General features: G+C 38.9%; 1 long non-coding RNA gene across 1 annotated transcript; it reads right to left on the minus strand.

Annotated features, from left to right (window-relative positions):
• Window positions 1–4,179: 4,179 nt before the first annotated feature.
• On the minus strand, window positions 4,180–5,825 carry LOC135535257 (uncharacterized). The gene is made up of 3 exons (XR_010454843.1): window positions 5,697–5,825; window positions 4,673–4,750; window positions 4,180–4,223 (listed from the first exon to the last, which is right to left on the minus strand). It is a non-coding gene; the product is annotated as an uncharacterized LOC135535257 (long non-coding RNA).
• Window positions 5,826–7,398: the final 1,573 nt, after the last annotated feature.

The following is a 7,398-nucleotide window of genomic DNA, read 5'->3' on the forward strand; positions in this document are numbered from 1 at the left end:
CTATCTACTGTTATACCATCTATCTCTGTTATACTGTTATACCATCACTGTTATACCATCTATCTACTGTTATACCATCTATCTACTGTTATACATCATCTACTGTTATACCATCTACTGTTATACCATCTACTGTTATACCATCTATCTACTGTTATACCATCTATCTAATGTTATACCATCTATCTATGTTATACCATCTATCTACTGTTATACCATCTATCTACTGTTATACCATCTACCATCTATCTACTGTTATACCATCTATCTACTGTTATACCATCTATCTACTGTTATACCATCTATCTACTGTTATACCATCTACTGTTATACCATCTATCTACTGTTATACCATCTATCTACTGTTATACCATCATCTATCTACTGTTATACCATCTATCTACTGTTATACCATCTATCTACTGTTATACCATCTATCTAATGTTATACCATCATCTATCTACTGTTATACCATCTATCTACTGTTATACCATCTATCTACTGTCTACTGTTATACCATCTATCTACTGTTATACCATCTATCTACTGTTATACCATCTATCTACTGTTATACCATCTCCTGTTATCTATCTACTGTTATACCATCTATCTACTGTTATACCATCTACTGTTATACCATCTATCTACTGTTATACCATCTATCTACTGTTATACCATCTACTGTTATACCATCTATCTACTGTTATACCATCTACTGTTATACCATCTATCTACTGTTATACCATCTATCTACTGTTATACCATACTGTTATACCATCTATCTACTGTTATACATCTATCTGTTATACCATCTACTGTTATACCATCTATCTACTGTTATACCATCTATCTACTGTTATACCATCTATCTACTGTTATACATCATCTACTGTTATACCATCTATCTACTGTTATACCATCTATCTACTGTTATACCATCTATCTACTGTTATACCATCTATCTACTGTTATACCATCTATCTAATGTTATACCATCTACTGTTATACCATCTATCTAATGTTATACCATCTATCTACTGTTATACCATCTATCTACTGTTATACCATCTATCTAATGTTATACCATCTATCTAATGTTATACCATCTATCTAATGTTATACCATCTATCTACTGTTATACCATCTATCTACTGTTATACCATCTATCTACTGTTATACCATCTACTGTTATACCATCTACTGTTATACCATATATCTACTGTTATACCATCTATCTACTGTTTTTACCATATATCTACTGTTATACCATCTATCTACTGTTATACCATCTATCTACTGTTATACCATCTATCTACTGTTATACCATCTATCTACTGTTATACCATCTATCTAATGTTATACCATCTATCTAATGTTATACCATCTATCTAATGTTATACCATCTATCTACTGTTATACCATCTATCTACTGTTATACCATCTACTGTTATACCATCTATCTACTGTTATACCATCTATCTACTGTTATACCATCTATCTACTGTTATACCATCTACTGTTATACCATATATCTACTGTTATACCATCTATCTACTGTTATACCATCTATCTAATGTTATACCATCTATCTAATGTTATACCATCTAATGTTATACCATCTATCTACTGTTATACCATCTATCTACTGTTATACCATCTATCTACTGTTATACCATCTATCTACTGTTATACCATCTATCTACTGTTATACCATCTACTGTTATACCATCTATCTAATGTTATACCATCTATCTACTGTTATACCATCTATCTACTGTTATACCATCTATCTACTGTTATACCATCTATCTACTGTTATACCATCTATCTAATGTTATACCATCTATCTACTGTTATACCATCTAATGTTATACCATCTATCTACTGTTATACCATCTACTGTTATACCATCTACTGTTATACCATATATCTACTGTTATACCATCTATCTACTGTTATACCATCTATCTACTGTTATACCATCTATCTACTGTTATACCATCTATCTACTGTTATACCATCTATCTACTGTTATACCATCTATCTACTGTTATACCATCTATCTACTGTTATACCATCTATCTACTGTTATACCATCTCTCTACTGTTATACCATCTCTCTACTGTTATACCATCTCTCTACTGTTATACCATCTACTGTTATACCATCTCTCTACTGTTATACCATCTACTGTTATACCATCTATCTACTGTTATACCATCTATCTACTGTTATACCATCTACTGTTATACCATCTATCTAATGTTATACCATCTATCGACTGTTATACCATCTCTCTACTGTTATACCATCTATCTAATGTTATACCATCTATCTACTGTTATACCATATATCTACTGTTATACCATCATCTACTGTTATACCATCTACTGTTATACCATCTATCTACTGTTATACCATCTATCTACTGTTATACCATCTATCTACTGTTATACCATCTATCTACTGTTATACCATCTATCTACTGTTATACCACTATCTACTGTTATACCATCTACTGTTATACCATCTATCTACTGTTATACCATCTATCTACTGTTATACCATCTATCTACTGTTATACCATCTATCTAATGTTATACCATCTATCTAATGTTATACCATCTGCTGTTATACCATCTATCTACTGTTATACCATCTCTCTACTGTTATACCATCTCTCTACTGTTATACCATCTCTCTACTGTTATACCATCTATCTACTGTTATACCATCTCTCTACTGTTATACCATCTCTCTGCTGTTATACCATCTCTCTACTGTTATACCATCTCTACTGTTATACCATCTACTGTTATACCATCTCTACTGTTATACCATCTCTCTACTGTTATACCATCTACTGTTATACCATCTATCTACTGTTATACCATCTATCTAATGTTATACCATCTCTATACTGTTATACCATCTACTGTTATACCATCTATCTACTGTTATACCATCTACTGTTATACCATCTATCTAATGTTATACCATCTATCTACTGTTATACCATCTACTGTTATACCATCTACTGTTATACCATCTATCTACTGTTATACCATCTATCTGCTGTTATACCATCTATCTAATGTTATACCATCTACTGTTATACCATCTACTGTTATACCATCTATCTACTGTTATACCATCTAATCTAATGTTATACCATCTATCTACTGTTATACCATCTATCTACTGTTATACCATCTATCTAATGTTATACCATCTACTGTTATACCATCTATCTACTGTTATACCATCTAATGGTATACCATCTACTGTTATACCATCTATCTACTGTTATACCATCTATCTGCTGTTATACCATCTATCTAATGTTATACCATCTACTGTTATACCATCTACTGTTATACCATCTATCTACTGTTATACCATCTATCTACTGTTATACCATCTATCTACTGTTATACCATCTATCTACTGTTATACCATCTATCTACTGTTATACCATCTATCTACTGTTATACCATCTATCTACTGTTATACCATCTATCTACTGTTATACCATCTATCTACTGTTATACCATCTATCTACTGTTATACCATCTATCTACTGTTATACCATCATCTACTGTTATACCATCTATCTACTGTTATACCATCTATCTACTGTTATACCATCTATCTACTGTTATACCATCTATCTACTGTTATACCATCTATCTACTGTTATACCATCTAATGATATACCATCTATGTTATACCATCTATCTAATGTTATACCATCTATCTACTGTTATACCATCTATCTACTGTTATACCATCTATCTACTGTTATACCATCTACTGTTATACCATCTATCTACTGTTATACCATCTACTGTTATACCATCTATCTACTGTTATACCATCTATCTACTGTTATACCATCTATCTACTGTTATACCATCTATCTAATGTTATACCATCTATCTAATGTTATACCATCTATCTACTGTTATACCATCTATCTACTGTTATACCATCTATCTACTGTTATACCATCTATCTACTGTTATACCATCTCTCTACTGTTATACCATCTATCTACTGTTATACCATCTCTCTACTGTTATACCATCTACTGTTATACCATCTCTCTCCAACCCCCAGGCTCCTACCTTGGCCGGCAGGCTGACTGTGTCCCAGTCTGGGGAAGGGAATTCCAGCTTCCCCTGAGTATCTGGTCAAACAGCTCCCCTGGATGTTATTCTCACTGTAGGAGAGGAGTGAAACTGAGTATACTGGGTCCTATTGTTTAAACCAGTGAACGTACTGGTGAATGCTGGTGAACGACTGGTGAACGTACTGGTGAACCAGGTGAGCGTGCAGGTGAGCGTACAGGTGAACGTGCAGGTGAACCACTGGTGAACGTACAGGTCTGGTGAACGTACAGGTGAATAGGTGCCGTACTGGTGAACGTACTGGTGCGTGCTGGTGAACGTACTGGTCGTGACAGGTGAACGTACAGGTGAACGCTGGTGAACGTACTGGGGAACGACCCAGGTCGTACAGGTGATGCTGGTGAGCGTACAGGACCCGTGGTGAGCGTGCTGGTGAATCGGTCCAGGTGAACCAGGTGAAGCGTGCTGGTGAACGTGCAGGTGGATCGGTCCGACTGGTGAACGTGCACAGGTGAACTACAGGTGAACGTCTGGAACTCACCTGCGGAACGGAGGGAACCCACACAATAGAATGTAGGTGATAACACCTGCAGCCCAGATATCCACCTTCAGACCGTACCTAGCAACACACACAGGGAAGTTGACAACCTCATTATTCTACCTTTTGGTCACATAGAAGATGGTTTTATCTGAATCAGTACCTGGGCTTGAGAAGACAATTCAATTGGACGATATCTCCCAGGATCCTTCAATTCGAAGCCCCAGTAAACCACAGCTCTGCAAAACGTTATAATGTGAAAATACGGTACTCCCCACAATATGGAGTTTCTCAGAGCAACCATCTTCATCACTGCCGTTATGTATGGTGATGCTGGATCGGGCCGACCGGGGTCGTGATGCTGGATCGGGCCGATCCGTCATGATGCTGGATCGGGCCGACCGTGGTGCTGCTGGATCGGTCCGACCCGGTCTGACGCTGGATCGGTCCGACCTGTGATGCTGGATCATGTGCTGCTGCAGGATCATGGTATGTACTTCCACAAACGTCGAAATAAAAATGATCTATTGTTTTTGACCAAGTGCGAATGCGCCAAATCCCTATTCTGCACCTCCAATAAAAATGACCCCATTACTGTCAAGTACAGGTCAGCTGATCAACAGCACCATGCGTAGCGGCAGTAATGACGAGTGACGATTTTGACATCGTTTACAGAGCTGTTTAATGGGACTTTGAATTGAAGGATCCTGGGAGATCTCGTCATATTCACGGTCTCCTATTGGTTAATCCAGAACGACTTACAGTTCGTTCATTCAACGAAGGTGGAAAATAAAATCACAACTACACTCACAAAAGGTGTGAAGTATATCAGTACATTCTTATTTTATGAACAGCAACAACAACAACAACAACAACAACAGCAACAACCTGTGGAAAAGTTGCAGACGAGAGGAGAGTTTTTTTTTTTAGGTGTGAGGAAAGAGCTGAGAGAAGTGGACACACACATACACACACTCCTCTTATCAGGTCTCCGAGACACACACACACACACACACACACCTCTTACCCAGTCTCAGCGATGATCTCTGGAGCTACATATGTGGGTGTTCCGCAGACTGTATACAGGGGTCCCTCTACGACTGTAGCCAGACCAAAATCACCCAGCTTCAACGACTTGGTCCCATCCAGGTACTCACACACCTGGAGGTCACAGGTCAAGAAAGGAGACCGGTGATAGGTTGATATACATGACTAAAGTGTAATGTAAAATAAACCCTCCTGTAGGTTTTAACTATAACCCTGTTCCAGGAGGAAACCCTCCTGAGAGAGAGGTTTTTAACTCCAACCCTGTTCCTGGAGAGAAACCCTCCTGGAGCATTTAACTCCCTGGAGAGAAACCCTCCTGGAGGTTTTGAGAGAGACCCTCCTGTAGGTTTTAACTCCAACCCTGTTACTGGAGAGAGACCCTCCTGGAGGATTTAACTCCAACCCTGTTTGGAGAGACTCCTGTTTTGAGAGAGACCCTCCTGTAGGTTTTAACTCCAACCCTCCTGGAGGATTTAACTCCCTGTTACTGGAGAGAGACCCTCCTGGAGGATTTAACTCAACCCTGTTCCTGGAGAGAGACCCTCCTGTAGGTTTTAACTCAACCCTGTTACTGTCCTAGGTAACTCCAACCCTGTTCCTGGAGAGAGACCCTCCTTTTACTCCAACCCTGTTCCTTTCTAGGATTATAACTCCAACCCTGTTCCTGACCCTCCTGGAGGTGAGAGAAACCCTTGGAGTGTTTAACTCCAACCCTGTTCCTGTTCTAGGTGTGTATGCAAGGGCTTTATACCAGCAGGTTTCAGGCTTGATGTCTCTGTGGACTATGTCCATACGGTGTAGGTATTGAATAGCCCCGGCCAGGTTGAAGACCATGGCACTGGCATCTCTCTCTGTGTACTTAGTAGAACATGTGATGGCGTCAAACAGATCTCCACCCTGCAGAGAGAACGTCGACAGACACAGGTCAGCATATGGACGCACACACACATACGAACAGACACACTTACAAACCGACACACACACATACGAACAGACACACACACATACGAACAGACACACACACATACAGACAGACACACACACATACAGGAACAGACACACACACACACATACGAACAGACACACACACATACGAACAGAACACACACATACGAACAGACACACACACATACGAACAGACACACACATACGAACAGACACACACATACGAACAGACACATACGAACAGACACATACGAACAGACACACACACATACGAACAGACACACACACACACGAACAGACACACACACACATACGAACAGACACACACACATACTGAACAGACACACACACATACGAGACACACACACAGCGACACCTTAATACAGAACAGACACACACACATGACGAACACACACATACGAACAGACCACACACACATACGAACAGACACACACACATACGAACAGACACAAGTCAAATTACTATGATATTTGGTACAATTCATGACTTGACAGTACCTTGATTTTTGTGGGTTAAACAACAGTTTTGTGATTTGAAAAACAACAAAAATGGAGTCGGAGCTCCAGCCGCTTGCTGTGTGATAGAGGCTGAGGGACCGGGGCACTCTCAGATTCATAGACCAGTGTTTTAGATGCAACAAATGACCAGCCATGACACTGCTTAGCTTTGAAAGGGCCGGGCAGCAGTTGTTAAAACCATTTCTGGATGTATAAAGT

This window comes from Oncorhynchus masou, unplaced genomic scaffold (assembly GCF_036934945.1).
Source record: "Oncorhynchus masou masou isolate Uvic2021 unplaced genomic scaffold, UVic_Omas_1.1 unplaced_scaffold_4667, whole genome shotgun sequence".
NCBI lineage: Eukaryota > Metazoa > Chordata > Actinopteri > Salmoniformes > Salmonidae > Oncorhynchus > Oncorhynchus masou.